The sequence below is a fragment of the Coptis chinensis genome, chromosome 8, assembly GCF_015680905.1.
Source record: "Coptis chinensis isolate HL-2020 chromosome 8, ASM1568090v1, whole genome shotgun sequence".
Taxonomy (NCBI): Eukaryota; Viridiplantae; Streptophyta; class Magnoliopsida; order Ranunculales; family Ranunculaceae; genus Coptis; species Coptis chinensis.
In genome coordinates this window covers 41640013-41659699 of record NC_141463.1, presented here as the reverse complement: position 1 = coordinate 41659699, position 19687 = coordinate 41640013, and the positions used below count along the sequence as shown (strand labels likewise).

The 19687-nt window shown below is 35.7% G+C and overlaps 1 long non-coding RNA gene across 1 annotated transcript; it reads right to left on the bottom strand.

Moving 5' to 3' along the window:
- Positions 1 to 908: 908 nt before the first annotated feature.
- LOC147481488 (uncharacterized) lies at positions 909 to 3387 on the bottom strand. Its single transcript, XR_015206985.1, has 3 exons — positions 3057 to 3387; positions 2202 to 2339; positions 909 to 975 (listed from the first exon to the last, which is right to left on the bottom strand). It is a non-coding gene; the product is annotated as an uncharacterized LOC147481488 (long non-coding RNA).
- Positions 3388 to 19687: the final 16300 nt, after the last annotated feature.

Sequence of the window (19687 nt, the reverse complement as noted above, 5' to 3'; positions counted from 1 at the left end):
CGAAACAAATGTATCAATTTGGAATCCCAAGTGATTAAGGTGGTAAACAAGGACAGCAACCTATCATATTGACTTCCAATAATATGATTGGGCATAGGTACCGCCATAGCTGACAGAGTACATGGAATCAATTGGAAAGAGTTCAAAACATGTGCCACAGACATTATAGTGGACAACCCATTCCATCTCAACTGTGACAAGTTTTCACAAGAGCTGGAATAGACTTGGACCTACTGCCACCTCCAACTGGAGAGGAAAAGGACTGCAAAATCTGGAAGCCCACACAAGATGATCTTTTTTCAGTCAAGGAAGCATTTGATGCTTTTAGGAACAAAGAATAACCAGTAAGAACGAAGGGTATTTACATGGTTTCTCGATGCAGACTTTGCAAACATGAAGAACAATCTATTGATCACATGATATGCACTACACTAGAACGGTTGAAAAAAGACATCAAAGAGCCGTCGTTTTTTCAAAAAAACGACACTTCAAAATGTCAGATGGTGACCCATTTTTTTAACAGTCGTTTTTTTTATTTCACACTAAAGGTGCGTCGTTTATCAAATTTTCATTTTTTTTTTTAAAAGCGTTGAATGAGCTAAAAGAAGCCCAGTCTACCAAGAGGAAACCAAACAAAATGGACATTTCTTCCTAACACAGACCCATCTTCATACAACAATAACAACAGAAGCCAAATATAAGTAAATTCAAATTCTTTTCCATTTCCACACCTACTAAATAATACAGTCATACCACTCAACAAAATTCTAAACTTAAAATTTCAATTCATACACTATACACTATTACAATGATCTAAATTTTACAAAAATCTCAATACTCCAAAAATCTCATGCAGAGAACTTTCAGTTTAACTTCTGATGAGTAAATATTTGAAAAGAAAAGTATGCAGAACCAAAGCCACCCTGGCACCATCTCAAGCTCCAGAGAGATGCGGTCCTGATCCTGATGGTATAGCTTAGTAAAGTAGAACAAAAAAATAATTAATTCATTTTCGGAAGGCAATTGAGAGACAAACTTCTAGGATCTCGCATAGAGTCATATACAGATGTAGTGGATTCGTGATAGATGCATAGGAGTCTCACTTCCCATACCATAACGTGGTGTCTCACTGTTGAAACGGAAAAGGTCAGGAAGCTCAACAAACAGACCAGCTTTTAAGAAATAGAAAACTGACAACCAATTACATATGATTACCGATATGGAGTTGAAACAACAATATTATCCCTAATATTTTTGAAAATGTTGCCACATGAAACTTTGTAGAGGTTTTCAAGGAAAAGGAGGGACTAAGCAGCTCAAAAAATTGAAATCAACAAATTACTATGGAATTCTAAATGAAAAAAAGAAGAATGAACAATAGCAAATGGCCCTATTATCTCAGCAGTGAAAAAATATAACTATACAGTAGCCACAAATTATCGAAGTTCGATGGTATAGAATTGTTCAAGTGCCACAATGACTACAGAACTACTGTCATACGCTTTGGGGATAACAAATGTTGCAAAATAAAGTATGAAATCAAGTTAGAGAAGCATCACAAAAAATGTAACTTAAAATGAACAGATAGTGAAACATGTATACAATGCACTTGAAAGCATATATGTAACAGAGTTTTAAAGGAAAGTAAGAGGGTTATGATTATCTAAATAGGCCATCCGAATTTAGTCAGATTATTGTCTTTATGTGTGTAATATGCAGGAAATGCATGACAAACACATTAACAAAGACATATCATATTTGTCATTTTTAACATATCAAAATGAGGTGGCAGTCCTGGAGGGTTCACATATTTGGTTATGTAACCATTAACAAGATTTAACAGATCAGGGCATGCTCCTACTATTTAACAATTCATGTCATGGAAACTAAGGTATGATCTGTAGAAAATGGTAACTTAGAAACTAATAAACTTTTGTTATTTTCAAGATCATGTTTCTTTATCTCCTTCAAGTAACAAGTAAAAAAACTACGATATCTTCATAGATAAAATATATCAATTTTTTCATTACCAATGTTTATATGACCTCCATATATAGGTGTACTGATAAAAGAAGTAATCAGCTATAAGCAAAGACCGTACAAGTGAAAAATATGGCAAAACAACACTGCAAATGTATGTCAAAGCATGCCATAAATTATGTTAACACGTGATGTTCACTCCTTGGGGGAGAGTAAAGAACCTGTTCGGCCTGATCCAGAAAAATCTGTCTCACTAGAAGATTGTTGATGATGGTGAGAAATCACTTTTGTTGCAGACTCTTCTCCAACTGCTCCAAGCTTGAGCTTGGATGAAATCCGAAGGTTTCCTTCCATATTTCCTGGTAGATACCACGATCTTCATGAAACATCACTGCATTTCTATTTTCTGGTTGTTTCGTCACAGACTCTTAGGTGGACGAAGAAACAAATAAATTGAGAATCTTCTGAATATGTCAGAACATGTTTACAAGCAAACACACAAAGCAAAAACTATCAACTTCATAAATATAACTATGAAGAGATCACCACGTTTGGAAATGCCTGAGAAAATTGGAACATTTTCTTGGGGATACCTTTGTTGTATCCACAAAGTACTTTCACAAAAAAAAAATTGGCTAATAAACGATGTTTACATGGTTTCCAACGTCCTCTCAAGGATATGGTTGAAGAGGCTATAAAAAGAAATAGAATGTATTTACTGTCTCACCTTAAACTGCAAAACTCAGTTTACATCCAACCACAATACATGATTAGGAGAGCTATGTACTTGGCAAAAGACACTAGTTAAAAATGGACTATGTCATATAAATATTACAATCACATAGAAGTGTGTGGCTTTTAACATCTTTTGACAAAGAGTTACTAATTAATGTGGTAATATGGAGGATAATAAATCGTATGTTTTCTAAATACAAGATACTAGTAAGAAAATTTCAGGATTGGACAGATACATATTTTATAGAACGATGGCCTAGTATGTTGATAAGCATGTGAAATTTTAAAGCTCATGGAATCATAGCTCTATTAAGTATTCCAGTTAAGGAGATGCAACTTACAATATTAAACTGTGCACCAACAAATGAGCAGCTCCATATACTTCAATCAATCATTCACCTTTACTATGTAAACCTACAATGGAAAGAGAAAAATCAACTTAGAACACCTGCACTATACTGGAGTTCTAGGAATGAATGAACATTATGGTCCTTGGGCTGTGGTGATGTCAGATCGATCTCTCAAAAAGGTAAACAATAACAACTCATAAGAGTATAGTGAGAAGGGTTATACGTAGTAGCTGCAGCAGAGAACACTTTCACAGATTTGAAGGAATTTTTTTGAAATATACACAGCGGAGTAGCAGAGCATTGCCCTCAGAGCATTCCCAATTCAAGGTAGGTTTACAATGAACATGCCACATTGGCAACCCCCAACCCGCCTTCTCTCCAAAATTGATCAGCCCGCTAAAACTATTTTGATGTAGTGACAAGTGGGCTGCAAGGAATTTATCGGAAGTCAGATTACCTGCAATCTTGATGGTAAGGCTCCAACAGGATTAACTCGGACCCCTTTCATAAAATCATTACCCTATTGCCAAATTAGAACAGGAAATCTTAATTTTCTGTTGAATTGGGTAGACAATTTTTAAACAAACAAATGAACTGCTTGGACAGATTTACTATGGCAGAGTAACCCAAACATGTGTCAATAGCGGATTCAAGATCAACACCTGTATGAATTGCCTGAAACATAAAATGTCAGCTCGGGAATAAGTGAATAACCTTACAAGATTGTATTGTTTTAGAAAATTAGAACTCCAACTTCTAAGACAAGCACAGAGCTTAGGCTTAGGGTGCTAGAGGCACAGAGCACAGTATAGGCTTTGTGCTTTTAGGAGACAAGGATAGCACTGCACACATTAAAAGGTTGTCCCCTTTTTTACTTTTGCCCCCCCCCCCCAAAAAAAACCACCCTCTCCCATTTTTTTAACTGCGTCACTAGTTCCTAGTACATATATAAACAGAAATCAGAAAAACAGACATCCTTCATATTTCTTTAGTCACACTAAATCGATAATAGATTCAAAAACAAATACACTTTGATGGAAGAAAAAAATTAAACAAAAGAATAATACGAAATACAGAAATGAGATGATACAACAAACATGCTGTTTTACAGGTGATGAGAAAAAAACTTTCAAGAATCAAGACAACGCTCTCCTGCCGCAGTCTATATACAAAATAGTTTGTGTGTTTTCAGTATCTCCAGGAAGTAGATCTTAAACAAATGACTGAAGTGTATTAACAAGCTTAATTTGAGTCGTTAATTTTATTGGAGCATTGGAAATCAATTTCCAAATTTCGAGAAGCTCCAAAATTCCTAAATACTATTAAATTCCTAAACACACACTGAAAGTTCAGCTAAAATTCGTTAATTTTTTTTTCCAGAACCTAAAACTTACAATACAACAAACAACTGACAAAATCCAATTGAATTATAACTAACTGATACTTTTGTAACCATTACTAGTCATTTCCACCATAACATTAATGTTTTCTAATAAGGAGACAACACATATCAAGTCATTTCAAGCTTTATTTCATATCTTCACATCACAAAAAGCCAATACCAATCAATAATAAGCTAAAAACATATCCAAAATAAACATTTAACATTTATACAAAAATTTAGGGCTATGAAAGCAAGGTTTGTTTACTTACTGATGATATTAAAACAATGATCAAACAAATTTGAAAAGTGAACAATCAAGATGATTAAGAAGTGATCGAAGTCAATCAAAACATCAATTGAAATTATCGAAATTAAAACTGAAATCGTTTATTTGGGATCTAAATCAAAAGATCAATTTAAGTGATCAAAATTACCTGAAGAGAGATGGTATGTGATTGAGAAGAGAGTGATTTGAGAGCGATTTGAGATTTAAGAATGATTTGCAATTCGAGAGCGATTTGAGAACGAGGGTTTTCTTATTTTTGTGAAGAGAACGAATGAGTGAAAAGTGATTTTTTTTTTCTTTTTGTCCTCTCCTGTTTTTTATCTATGGGTTCTGATCCGACGCCTCACGGGGACTTCAACGACACACGTGGTGCATGCTCATAATAGACTAAAGAAGGGTGTCGGTAGTCTTGTCTTTTTTTTGAATATCTGGTGTAGTGATGGGACTACATTGCCACAAAAGAATTATGGGACTAGCTCTCACAACTCTTTAAATTGAATTCACATCTGCACTTAGCTTGCAAGGGGTACTCACTACCATAAAACGACTCAGCCTAATAAAAAAAAACTCTAGAATTCAGCAGCAGCGCACCTAATGACTCAACCTTAGAAAACTAGACATCACATTTCCTTTGATGATAGTAGCTTGAACTACTCTCTAATCAAGACTGAAGTTCTTAAGGGAGTAAAAGCTACTGGGTTAGTCGCTACTGGGTACATGTTCAATACAGTAGAGGACTTATTGATCTTACACACTATTAACATCAGTGGCAAATAGAAACCACCAGGACACGTAATGGAACTGATTTGGAAACCTCCTAAATTTGGAACTGTCGAAACCAACACCGATGGATCCTCAATGGGCAATCTAAGGGACTGAAGTGGCAGGGATCATTTTTACAAATTCTAATTGTCTATTCCTTGGAGTGCAAGTTCTCAGCCTTGGAATTGTCACTAACTTTGATGCTGAATGTGAGGATATTTTCATGGTAGTAGAAACAACTGTACTAAAGAGATGATTGAACCTATGGATAGAAAGTGATTCTATGGTGACCGTAATAGCTTTCAGGTGGAACAAAATATCATGGATGGTCAAAGGCAGATGGTTGCGGGCAATAAAGGAACTCACACACAAGAATCGTTCACACACTTATAAAGAAACCAATTTTGGAGCTGACGTGCCCCGTGACTTTCAATTCAACCTGAGGGAGTGAAGGGTTAAACCGAAACCTTTCTAGATGTCTTACGTAAAGCTTGTAGAAGTCTTAGGTAAACCAATGAAAATAAATAACTACGTTTCTTTAAATATGTTTACAGACTAAGCTAGCAAAGGAAATTATGTCAAGCCTAATCTCATGAGTTTATAAATACTATGCACTGATTCACCACTACATGCATACACAATAACTCGTGCAAAACCTTGATTGAAAGAACCAAAGATGCATCCAATCACAACAAAAGAAATTGCAAAAACTAAACAAGGAGTTTAGAAGCCACATAGCAAGATTGTCAGACATTACGAATAAACACTTGTGATCAGCTTTGACAAAAAATAATAAAAAGGCACCTATTATGTGTATTACTATCCATCTTAAGTTTAACCAAATACCTTATCAGATGTAGAGTTCCTAGAGATTTAGGTTTGTGCTCATTGATTAATTCCTTGCATAGCGAGCAATGCATTCACTTGTGACTGCGTCTTCATTTGTAACATCTTCCCTTTGGTCACCTTACGTTTCAAATCATCCATTTGGCTTTGTAGTTCTAATTTTGACCTCTCCACTTTGTCGTCTTTCCTCTTATATGGAGTTGCAGCCATAAGAGTGGTCTTGGAGACACCACTACCAAAGCCTAGTACCCGACCCGTTCCATCCTTTCCAAAACCTACAAAGTCATTTTAACCAACATTGGGATTAATTTTAGAAGAACTGTGAAATTACTATATAAAAAGTAATTACTAAACAAGAAACACACCTCTACAACAGGATCATGGTCCAAATCCTTGTATTTGCTACTCGGTCACAAGCAACAATTTCATTGATTTCTATCTGTAAAGCGAGAACAAAAGTATAATCAGTTAAAATTATTTCCCTTGACTATAAGAAAGTAAATATATAATTCGTACCATTTTTTGTCTGACTTCCTTTGTAACAAATGTTCCATTCTTCCTAGTATGAATCACGACAAATATATCAGTTCGGGAGGGGGGCGATTAATAGGATCATTAGCAATCTATGAATAAGAACATAGCATCCTTTCAGTCACGCATGAATAAGAGCTATCAGTTTTATAGCTCATACAAAAGTGCATTGATAAGCACCCAAAACTGTAATACTTAACCCTGTAGAGACATAGCATTTTGGTTAATTATGTGTTTAATAATTATGAAATAATTATATTTTTGTACTTTTGCAGGTTTTCGTAGTTAACGTGAATATGATGATAAAACTTGCATCAAAGTACGGGAATAATGTGCATACTCGAAGTCTTCCCACTCAGCCCTAGTGAAGCCTAACAGAGCCTGACTAGAGCCGAAAATTCCAAAGGGACAAAACCATGCAGAACGGGTCTATATGTAAAGAAGCAGCACACTTCCGAAGCTCACATCTTTCAAACCTAAACACCGATTTCGATAAGTGAACTGCCAAAACAACCAGGGCGATGAGCTCTACGCAAAGACAGAAAGTTGTAAAAACACCAAAATCCGAGCTGCCACGCACTAGACACAGCACGTGGACCCACTATGTAGGCCCACAAGAAATGATAAGTCATCATGCATAGACAAGTTGCAAGACACTTGTGTGCCACCTTACAAATAAAGAAAAGACAAAACAATAAATTAATACATGATTTGATGTTTGGAAAGAAGAAAAGACAAACTTTGTTAATACAAAGTTTGGATTTTTAGAAATAGGAAAGGACAAAACTTATAAATGGAAGGCTTCACGTGAGATTCAAAGAGGGGGTATATAGTTTGATGTTGGAGGAAACGGGGGAGAATGAATTCTTGCATTTTCCATTCCATTACTTACATTTCATACAGTAGTAGTTTCCTTTATTTTGAAGCTTGTATTAGGTTGGTACAGGAAGTATTCACTTCAATAAAATCTATTCTCTTCAAGTTAAATTCATGTTCTTCATTCACTTCTTTTTACTTATTCATTGCATACATCAAGAACAATAAATCCATTCAAGGACCATGAGCTAAAATCCTCCCAAGGGGAAGGTTAATGATGCTCATGTGAGGATCAGGTTACATTTTAATGTTCCAGAATCACTACTTAGAAACTAGGTTTAGATTATACATCCGATTCCAAAATGATTGAGTCTAGCCAAGTTTGAAGTGCTGATACTCCAGAACAGTCTCATGAGATACCTAATTTACATTAGGTCCAGTCTCGTGCGAGACCCTATAGTGGCCATTAGCCCTCTGGTTTGTCCAGCTGATGTAGAATCAAACCAAGAGTTGAAATGATATTCCAAAGATGGAATGTTAGTTCAACTTCTTATGCTAGTAAGATGAACTCAGAGATTAGTGCATCTCACTAAGGATCGATACTCGATGCCCTCTCGAGTTTGTCTATGAACTTGAGACGAATTAAAGTTATAGTGATATGGTACTCTAACTGTTGAAACTGACCTTGCATAATTATGATTAACCTTTTTCCTGTATCTCTCTCTTTATTTAGAAATCAATCGTTGTAATTTTACGTTACTTGCATTCCAAGTTTTAATTAAGCAACAAACTAAAATCCAACTCATTACTCACTAAAGCCTGTAATTTCAGTTGTGAACCTTGCCTAGTCCTAAGGTTTGGACGATCCCTTACTTGACCTATACCACCAACCCATGTGAGTAAGGTAACTTGACTAATCGGACGCTTACGGACTTTGGACTACGGACTTCAAAAGACAAAAAACCTAAATGACTGATTATCATGCATATGCTTTCACAACAAAGAAGAATTCCTTTTTTATTGAGAAATAGTATGCATATAAAAAGATATTGTAGCAAACAAGTCAAGATTGGAGTTTCACTGCACTAGTCAGAAAGTACCCCCCCCCCCCCCATCCCCTGCTTTTCAGACTTACCGTGCTATGTTTCTATTTGTTTATACCAAATTTGAAACCTAAATCGATCATGATTTAATTTTTTTCTAAATTTCTGTAGCAGAATATTATACAATGGATTATTCAGGGGATAACGAGAAACACCAAAGACAAGACCAATGCTACTAGAATAGCTAGGAAGCAATCTGCACCATTTCTTACCAGGCTCGCAATACTCTATTAACATCAAAGTGAAGGTCTTTTAGCTACCCAACTTAATTAAAGTATGGCTATAGTGAAAGCTTATGAGCTTAAACACAGTAAGCCTAGCATAACATAAACAAACAGTGAGAGGTGACCACTGTTGAATGACAAAACCAGGAAGAAAAGCGTTGCCTCCCCTTTGGCTATATGACTCGCCTTGTACCCCTCACATCAAATGTCATAGGGATCGACTTTGGACGATATATGAAAGTGAATTAGGCCAAGAAACACTTGCGTTGCCTTCTTTTTGCCTAATGTGACTTGCCTTCTTGTCCCTCCTTATATTTGGCTATTCAGAGGGTCTTCACCTTGCATGCCTGAACTCTTCTTCTTCCACATCTTCGGTTTGTGATCTAAACAGAGAGAAGTAATATGAGTAGCAACTTGCAAGGAAAATTATCTCCTCCAACCTACAAAGCAATCTTATAACCAAAGTTAAGCAGTCCTAGACAAAAAAGATTAAAAAAATAGTAAGCTAGTAATGGTATTATAACACAGAGACACCTGTATGGTCCCCTGACTTTAATTCCTCTTACTAATCCACACTTATCTCCCACTAACTCTGGTTCTTGTTCTTATACTTTAAATAAATTAGTCAATTATATGCACTATATATGTTGAACTTATCTGCTTGTCATGAAGAGAAATAATTGGGTTCTTTGGGAATACCCAACTAAACTAGCTAACAATTATGTAAACAAGTTCCTGAAGCTCAACACATTAAAATTTTACCTTTCTAGAAAAAAGCAAAAACAACACAAAAGCCTACTTAATAATCTATAGAGCTAATGCAATACCATTCAAGGATTCATAATAGTATTTGACCATAACTTACCATTTCTTCTACTGTCCTAGATGATCATTGCCTACCCGTCGTGTGTGGATTCTTCATCATTTTTCTATTTTCTTTCCCCCTTTCACGATGAATGCGTGTGTGCTCAGTTGACTCCATGTCAACAAACATATCCCACTCTTCTTTCTTCACACCACTTTTGCGATTTTGTTTTCTTTCTAGGGTTATATCATATTTGTCACAATGCTTCCAAAGATTAGATTTCCAATTCCTCCACAAGTTATTTGCTTTGTGTAGTTGTTGGTTTCAGTATTCTACTGGGACATTGAACCAGCTCTACCAAAAAAGATATACAAGTTAATCATATCAATTATATATATATATATATGAAAATTTTGAATGAAATACATACTCACCAGGATGCCTTCCCTCAAAAGAATTATCACTTCGTCGGGAACAAGGGTCCATTCAGAGTATTGTGAAGGACAATGTTGCCTTGTAAGCTTCCCTACTCGTGAAGCATATTTTGCTGCATTTGGTTCAATCGCCTTCCCATTACCATCGAATTGAACTTCTATTCTTACAAGAGGCGGGGCTAAATAACAACACAGTAGATTGTTAAATATACACATACATACGAAATAAAATAAACTAGAGTAATAATGCTTTCAAATAGTAATAATCATAGGCTTAGACTCGCTAGATTGATCATCCAACATTAGCGTTGGATCAGATGTTGGATGTGATATGTATGCCTAATATCATGCTCAAAACATATCAATTAAACTTAATATCATGCTCAAAATATAGCAAATTCAACGTTGCTTGCTACTTACTATTTATAATATGGTGTAACTAAAGCAATTTATTATCATTACCTAGTTTCAAAAAAAATGACAACCTCTAAAAGAAACTTAGAGCAGAAAATATATATTTAAAAAAAAATTACACAAAACACAAAACAAAAACAAAAAAAAAATTATCTAAACCCAACAATCATTTGTGGGTATCTACTTCTTCCACATTGTCATTTACTAATTCTGATATCAATTCCTCTTCACTCATTTTTGCCTCAAAAACCAAAGGATCCTCAAACGCACCCACACCTTAATTCAACCTCTTTGGAGTATCCAAGACAATGGTTCCTTGTTGGATCATTATAGTAGAAAACTTGAGAAGCTTCAGATGCACTAATAAATGCCTCATCACTTTCCTTAGAATTTCATTGGAATCTCCCAAGGTTAACAAATACTAAGTTTGTTTCTGGATCAACCACACATCTATTTACTTTATCTCCAATCTGTACCTAACCACAATAGAACACCACTTCTTTGAAATCAGAGTAATCCAATTCAAGTATTTCCCTAATGACGCCGTAATAAGTAGCTTGTTTCTCCATGAGGTTCCTGATAAGCGCCCAAAACTATTGTTTAAAGCCCTTAATAGTATTCCATTTAATTTATTAGGCCAATTATGTTTATAATAATGAGAGTTTATTATTGTTTACTTGCTATTGTGTATTTCAGGTCTTGGAGCCAAATATGTAAATAAATACATCACTTTTGCAAGAGCAATGAGTCAAATTGATTGCTAGAGAAGTTTTATGGTTAAAGTCCAAGTTTCGAGGAGAAAAAGTTTTTTAAAGCCTACTCAAAGCTGGGAAGTCAAAGTCAACTCAGATAGAAAAAAAAAAATAGAAAGTCAACAAGAACTTAAACAGGCCGTATCTTTGGACTCGAACCTCAGAATTGGGCGTATTTTATGTCAAAACAACCAGCTTAGAAAGCAATTTCTAATGGTCTAGGCCTGGACCCAATCCGAATAGTAAAGGTGGATAAACAGGGTATTCCAGTAAATTCAAACAGTGAGAACCCTTTTGGACTTTAAGTATTTAGGTGTTGGGTTTGATTTAGTGGCCCAAAACACAACTCCCAAGCCCAAGATTATAACCTAAACATTTTCTTTATAAAGAGGTTTAGCAGAAAGCAATAGGAATCTTTCCCCTAATAGTTTAATATAATTTAGGATTTTTATTGTAGCCCCCAACCTCCATTAAATTACCTTCAAGTTATTATTCAATTCAATTTCTTTTTTACATTATGTCTTGTTATTATTCTTTTCTTCATGATAGTAGTTGTTTAATTTAGAGCTTCAAGTCTAGGTTTTTCTCTACTTAGAAATAAGGAGAGTTAACCTAGACTAAAGAATAGTGAGCTTTTCCATGAGAATGGGAAAACACTTTCTCTCATGCTAATTAGTTATGACTAGAGATACCATAAGTGATTAGGGACCATTAATTGTCTAGTCTTTATATTTGCACCTTGTGTGAAAATATAAAGACTAGGGTTTATTCAACAACTCCATGATGGCATGTTAGAAAAACAACAAAGTAGATTTCAAACTCTCCCTCTTTTCTCCATATTCAAATAGTCATATTTACTTGCTTTAGTAATTTAGTATAAGTTCCAAGAAAATATCATCATATTAGTTAATCATTACTCTCATCATTGTTTCCTTATTTTCCACACGTTGAATTGCACATGTCTAGATAGTTAAGACTAGAACGAATCTTTACTCTTGTTATATTGCAATATCATATTGAGAGTTGGAATATTGATTTAAATGTAAGAATAGGTAGTGTTGCATACTAACAGTGTTTTTTAGCATTAATAGTAGTAAAACATTATTTTTAATCTTATCAAATGGTGTCGCTGCCATCTTAACTACTTTTAGATTGAATTTCATGTTTGCATTATAGCAAAACATCCCAAATTCACCCACCCACCACCTGCTGTTTTTGTTCTATTTTTCGTGTTTTCGTATATTTTTCTACTGGATTCGATACTGAGTTTTTAATTTTTGTGTTACAAGCTACATACAAGTTGAAAAATCACCTCCTAGACACATTGTGATTCTCCTAGAAAAATTTGGAATCACTATGACTATTCTAGAGGACTCATTCCCCCTCTTCTATTTTCAGTATACAGGGCGCACGCCCCTTGTTTACTCTTGTCTCGAGAGCACACACCCTCTTTACTAGTACACAATCTTTAAATTTTTTTACAGTAGTCCTACATAAGCCCAGAGAGTACTACCCAATACTCGTGTGAGCCCAATCACATTCCAAAAAGCCTAGTCTCGAAACCTAGTGTGCGAAGCCCATAGTAATTTGAAAAGTCCAGAAAATTCTAGGAAGCCCAAATCCAGTCAACCATACGACCAAAGGCCCTGCACATTTAAATCAACTAAAGCCCATTGGAGAGAACATGTTTCTCCACTCCACACTTAAGGGGTGCACACCCCTTATTTACACTACACCAAAGAGTGCACGCCCTCTGCTCGGTACTGATTTCTTTCAAATTTTGTAGGTCCCTTCCAGGTCACTTATTGGTCCTAGATACATGCTGGTATGATGCTCTAGGTAACTACAAGACACTGTAACTCGTGCTTGAAGGCGCTAGTAAGCGTAACAAGGAGGCAAATAGGTTCTCCTACTTCCACTCCTCATTTCTTCTGTCAAAGGAGTTAAATTCTAATAATAATCAGGCTTGTTTGACTATTATAGTTATTTCATTAAACATAGACTTAGACTTGAATAAGATTAAGATCTCGTAAGAAGAAACCCTCTAGCGTATTTTATCTTAAACGTCAATGCACACGCCTATCTAGATGATCACACACTACACCTGCATCAATGGCTAAAGAAATAGAGACTCCTCTCTCCAATTTTTACAAAGCCCTAAATGATGGACCTAAGTCGTGCATCTCTCTTGCAAACCTAGTGGGGGATTTTCGAATTCCCCCGAACATATTTAACTTATTACCGGTTTTATATGGTTTAGACCACGAGAAGTCTTATCAGCACATTCGTATGATAGAACAGGTTCTCACTACTTTCCATCATCCTAGCGTAGGTAGGGAACAAATTAAATTTAGGGTGTTTCCTTGCACCCTAGACGACAAGGCAACATCTTGGTTAACTGCTCAAACGCCAAACTCCGTGGACACATGGGCTAAACTTGTTCAATTGTTCATGGAAGAGTTTCACCCACCTTTGAAGACAGATGAAATGCTTTAAAAGATTTATTTCTTCTGCCATAATCCTCATGAACCCTTTTGAGGCCTAGAATCGATTCATTGATCTTCTCATAGAATGTCTGTATCATAACCTTCCAAAAGACACGCTTGTTCGTGCTTTCTTCAAAGGACTTTTCCATCATCGTAAAGAGGTTGTTAATATCAGGAATGGAGGTAGTTTCCTTAGTAAAGGAGTATTGGAGGCTTATAAATTCTTAGAAGATCAATCTAAGAGAAACAACAACTAGGGGGGTAATGATACAGAAGTCACTAATGACTCTGTTCTTATCATCTTAGGGCGTCCCTTCTTGGCAACTGCCAACACCCTAATTAACTGCTGTGATAAGGCTAAACAAAAAGGCATGTTTAAATTTTCATTACTGGAATTACCGATTACGTTAAAGGCTGTGTTTAGTGATTCAAGACTAGGTATAGCTTGACCTGGAAGCACGCCATTAGGTTGGGCCTTATCTTGGGCTAACTATTGTATGGATTGTAATATTTGTTGTTGAGCTTGCATGTAGGCATTGAAGCGATCCGGTTGGGAAGGTTTAGCGGCCATAGGTTGTGTGACAGGAACTATCTCACGTTGATGATTAACTGGTGGGTTATGATAGTTGTTATTAACCGGGACGATACCTCTATTGTTATTACAATTTCCTTGCTCTTGTACTTGCCTTGGTGGATATTGGTTGTAGTTGTTGGTTGGCCTAACATTTTGATTACCAAAACCTGGAGGTGTGACTTGTTGTGGGTTATTTCGCCAACTGAAATTTAGATGTTGTCTCCAAGGTGCGTTAGGGATATTATTAAAAGCACGGACATTTTCTGGCTGTGGTAGTGGTTGTCATAGACAAGAGGATAGTAGGAGTCAATATGCTCAAGACTAAAACATAAATTACATGGAGTAGGGTTGATGTTCATGACTGGAGTGGACTTCTGTTGAACACAGAGGTCATCTACCTTTTTAGTGAGTGATTCGATTAGAGTTCTAAGCTCAGGATCAGGTTTAACCTCAAACATATTGGCAGCCTTAACTGTTGAAGAAGAAGGAGTGAAGCGAAGTGGGGGGCTTCGTTACCCCCCCCCCCCTCCCAGTTGTTGTTCCTCTTAAATTGATCTTCTAAGAATTTATGAGCCTCCAATGCTCCTTTACTAAGGAAACTACCTCTATTCCTGATATAAACAACCTCTTTACGATGATGGGAAAGTCCTTTGAAGAAAGCAAGAACAAGCATGTCTTTTGGAAAGTTATGATGCAGACATTCTATGAGAAGATAAGTGAACTGGTTCCAAGCCTCTGAAAAGGGTTCATGAGGATTTTGGCAGAAGAAATGAATCTTTTGAAGCATTTCAACTATTTTCAAAGGTGGGTAGAACTATTCCATGAACAATTGAACGAGTTTAGCCCATGTGTCCACAGAATCTGGCGTTTGAGCAGTTAACCAAGATGTTGCCTTGTCGGCTAAGGTGAAAGGAAACACCCTAAGTTTAACTTGTTTCTGACCTATACTAAGATGATGGAAGGTAGTGAGAACCTGTTCTATCCTACGCATGCATGTGCTAATAAGGCTTCTCGTGGTCTAAACCATAGAAAACCGGTAACAAGTTAAATATGTTCGAGGGAATTCAAAAATCCCCCACTGGGTCTACAAGAACGATGCACGACTTAGGTCCATCGTTCAGGGCTTTGTAAAAATTAGAGAGTGGAGTCTCCGTTTCTTCGGCCATTGATGCAGGTGTAGTGTGTGATCTTCTAGATAGGCGTGTGTGTTGATGTTTAAGATAAAATACACTAGAAGGTTTCTTCTTACCAGATCTTAATCTCATGCAAGTCTAAGTTTAAAGAAACAACCACAGCAGTCAAACAAGCATGATTATTACTAGAATTTAACTCTTTTGATAGAAGAAATGAGGGGTGGAAGTAGGAGAACCTGTTTGCCTCCTTGTTATGCTTACTACCGCCTTCAAGCACGAGTTACAACGTCTTGAAGATGCCTGGAGCACCGTACCATCACGTATCTAGGAACAATAAGTGACCTGGAAGGGACCTACAAAATTTGAGAGAAATCAGTATCGAGCGGAGGGCATGCGCCTTTTAGTGTAGTGTAAATAGGGGTGTGCACCCCTTAAATGTGGAGTGGAGAAACAGGTTCTCTCCAGTGGGCTTCGGTTCATTTAAATTGGCTAGGCATTTTGGTCGTATGGTGGATTTTATTTGGCCTTCCTAGATTTTTTTGACTTTGCAAATTACAGTGAGCTTCGCACACTGGGTTTCAAGACGGGTTTTTGAAAGTGATTGGGCTCACACGAGTACTGGGTAGTACTCTATGGGCCTATGTGGGACTACTGTAAAAAAAATTAAAGACTTTGTACTGGGTAAGGGGGCGTGCACCCTCGAGACAAGAGTGAACAAAGGGCGTGCACCCTATATACTAAAAATATAATAGGGGGTGTGTGCCCTATAGAAAAGTCACAGTGATTCCAAATTTTTCCAGGAGAATCATAGTGAGTCCATGAGGTGATTTCTCAAGTCGTATGGAACCTGTAACACAAAAACTAAAAACACAGTATCAAATCCAACAAAAAAATATATGAAAACAAGAAAAACATATTGAAAACAGCAGGGTGGATGGGTGAATTTGGGATGTTTCGCTATAATGCAAACGTGGATAGGTTTAAGATAGTGTTTAACTAATATTAATGATAAAGAACACTAATAATATGCTGGACTACCTATTCTTATGCTTAAATCAATATTCCTACTCTTTATATGATATTGCAATATAACAAGAGTAAAGATTTGTTCCACTCTTAACTCTCTAGACATGTGCGAATTCAATGTGTGAAAAATAAGGAAACAACCGTGAGAGTAATGATTAACTAATATGATGATATTTTCTTGGAACTTATACTAAATTACTAAAGCAAGTAAATATGACTATTTGAATATGGAGAAAAGAGAGAGTTTAAAATCCACTTTGATGTTTTCCTAACATGCCATCATGGAGTTGTTGAATAAACCCTAGTCTTTATATTTTCACACAAGATGCAAACATAAAGACTAGACTTTTAATGGTCCCTAATCACTTATGGTATCTCTAGTAATAACTAATTAGTATGAGAGAAAGTTTGTTCCCATTCTCATGGCAAACTCAGTATTCTCTAGTCTAGGTTAACTCTCCTTATTTCTAAGTGGAGAAAAACCTAGACTTTAAGCTCTAAATTAAACAACTACTATATACTAACAGATTAAGTCCTCATCAAAGCTTCATTCAAAGCCCCTCTAACGGAGGTCTAACTTTGATTCATGGGACTATCATGAACAAAAGAATAATAACAAGACATAATGTAAAGAAGAAATTGAATTGAATAATAACTTGAAGGTATTTTAATGGACGTTGGAGGCTACAATAAGAACCCTAAATTATATTAAACTATTGGAAGAGAGATTCCTATTGTTTTCCCTTAAACCTCTTTACAAAGGATAGGTTTAGGTTACAATTTCATGCAAAGGCTTGGGAGCTGTGCTTTGGGCCACCTTTCTTTTTCTTTTTCTTTTTTGAGCCACTAAATGAAGCCAAAAACCAACATACTTCAGTCCAAAATGGTTCTTACTGTTGGAATTTACTGCAATACTATTGTTGTCCAATTTTACTGCTCTGATTGGGTCGGGGTCTAAACCATTAGAAATCTTTTTCTGAGTCGGTCGTTTTGACATAAAATAGGCCTGATTCCAATATCTGAGTCCAAAGATACGACTTATTAAAGTTCTATTGACTTTTTGTTCTTTTTTTGCCTTAGTTTACTTTGACTTTCTAGTTTTGACTAGGCTTTAAAATGTTTTTTCTCCTTGAAACTTGAACTTTAACCATAGAACTTCTCTAACAATCAATTTGACTCATTTTTCTTGCAAAAGTGATGTATTTATTCACATATTTGGCTCCAAGACCTTAAATACACAAAAGCAAGTAAACAATAATAAACTCTCATTGATAGAATGAAAATTACATTTTTACTCCTAAATAGCTAAAGAGGCTACTTAGAAGTAAACTATACTTTCCAATCTTTTTATATCAAAGTTCTATTCTCAATTATCATGTAATAAAACTAGAGTAAGAATTTGTTCCACTCCTAATTGCTTAGATAATAACTAATTTCACTAATGATGAACAATTAAACAGCATGAGAGTAATGATTTAAAATAGAACTAATATGGTGAGAACTAATATTGAATATATACTAAATTAAACTATTGCAATTAAATATGAATATGTGAATATGAAGAAGGAATTAGGGGGATTTGAAATCCATATTGATTAATCCCTAACATGCTAGTATAAAGTTTGTTGCAACCCTAATCCTTATATTTTCACACAAGGTTCAACATAAAGGTTAGGTCTTTTTATCCCTAATTATTTATGGTATATTTAGCCAACTAATAATTAGCATGAGAGGAAGTTGGAACCCATTCTCATGGTGAATGAACTACTCTCTAGCCTAGGTTTATTTTACTCATTGCTAAATAGAAAACACTAGACTTGAAGCTCTTAAATACAACTTATTCTATACTAACACATCAAGTCTTCATCAAAGCTTCAATCAAACCCCTCTAATGGAGGTTTAGCTATGGTTCATTAGACTATCATGGAATAAATAATGAGAAGAAGAAGACATAATTAAAGGAATACTTGTATTAAAAATAACTTGAATTGTATTAATGGTTGCTAGGCTAATAAAACATAAATGTTTAAAACTAGGTTGAACTAAAAGGAAGATGTAGGAGAGATTTAGAGTTTTTCCCTAGTCCTTTTTATATATGAGAGGGCTAGGTTTACAATTTCGTGCATAGGCTTCGGAGCTATGTTTTGGGCCACTAAATCAAGCCCAAAACCTAATTACTTAAGTCTAAAAAGGCTTTCTCTATTAGAAATTACTGCAATAACATTTTTGTCTACTTATACTAATCTGATTGGATCAAGGTCTACACCATTAGAAAGCTCTTTCCGAGACGGTCGTTTTGACATATAATAGGTCCAATTCCAATATCTGAGTCCAAAGATACAGCCTGTGGAAGTTCTATTGACTTTTATTCGTTATTTCTGCCCGCATTAACTTTGACATTTCAGCTTTAACTGGGCTTTAAAAAGGCTTTTTCTCCTTGAAACTTGGGCTTTAACCATTGAACTTCTTATCAGCCAATTTTTGCTCCTTTCTCTTGAAAAAGTGACATATTTCTTCACATAGTTGACTCTAAAACCTAGAATATACAAAAATACGTAAACAGTACTAACTCTTATTTATTATAAACACAATTGGTTTAAATATAATATTATTTAAAACTAAAATTTTAGGCTCTTATTACTTTGATCTAGCCAAAGTTTGCTTCTCAGGTTGTTGTAGCTCTACGAACTTCTTGTTGAATAGTTGTTTCATTAAGAACCTTACTCTCTATAGCATCCTCTGACACTTCCATCTCAAGCACTTGAGATTCTATAGAATCACCACTATCTCTAGTTTTCTCTAGCCTACTAAAATGTAGCACCGAAGTCTCATCAAAGGTAATCTCACTGCTGACCAGGAACTTGTGGTTCTCAATAAGACACCACAATCTGTATCCCTTTCCTCCATTTGCATAGCCGAAGAATATAGTTTTCTTAGCTTTAGAATCAAGCTTACTATCCTTTATGTGGTAGTAAGCACTAGATCCAAATACACGCAAAGTATCATAATCTGCTAGTTTCCCTGTCCACACCTCATAAGGTGTCTT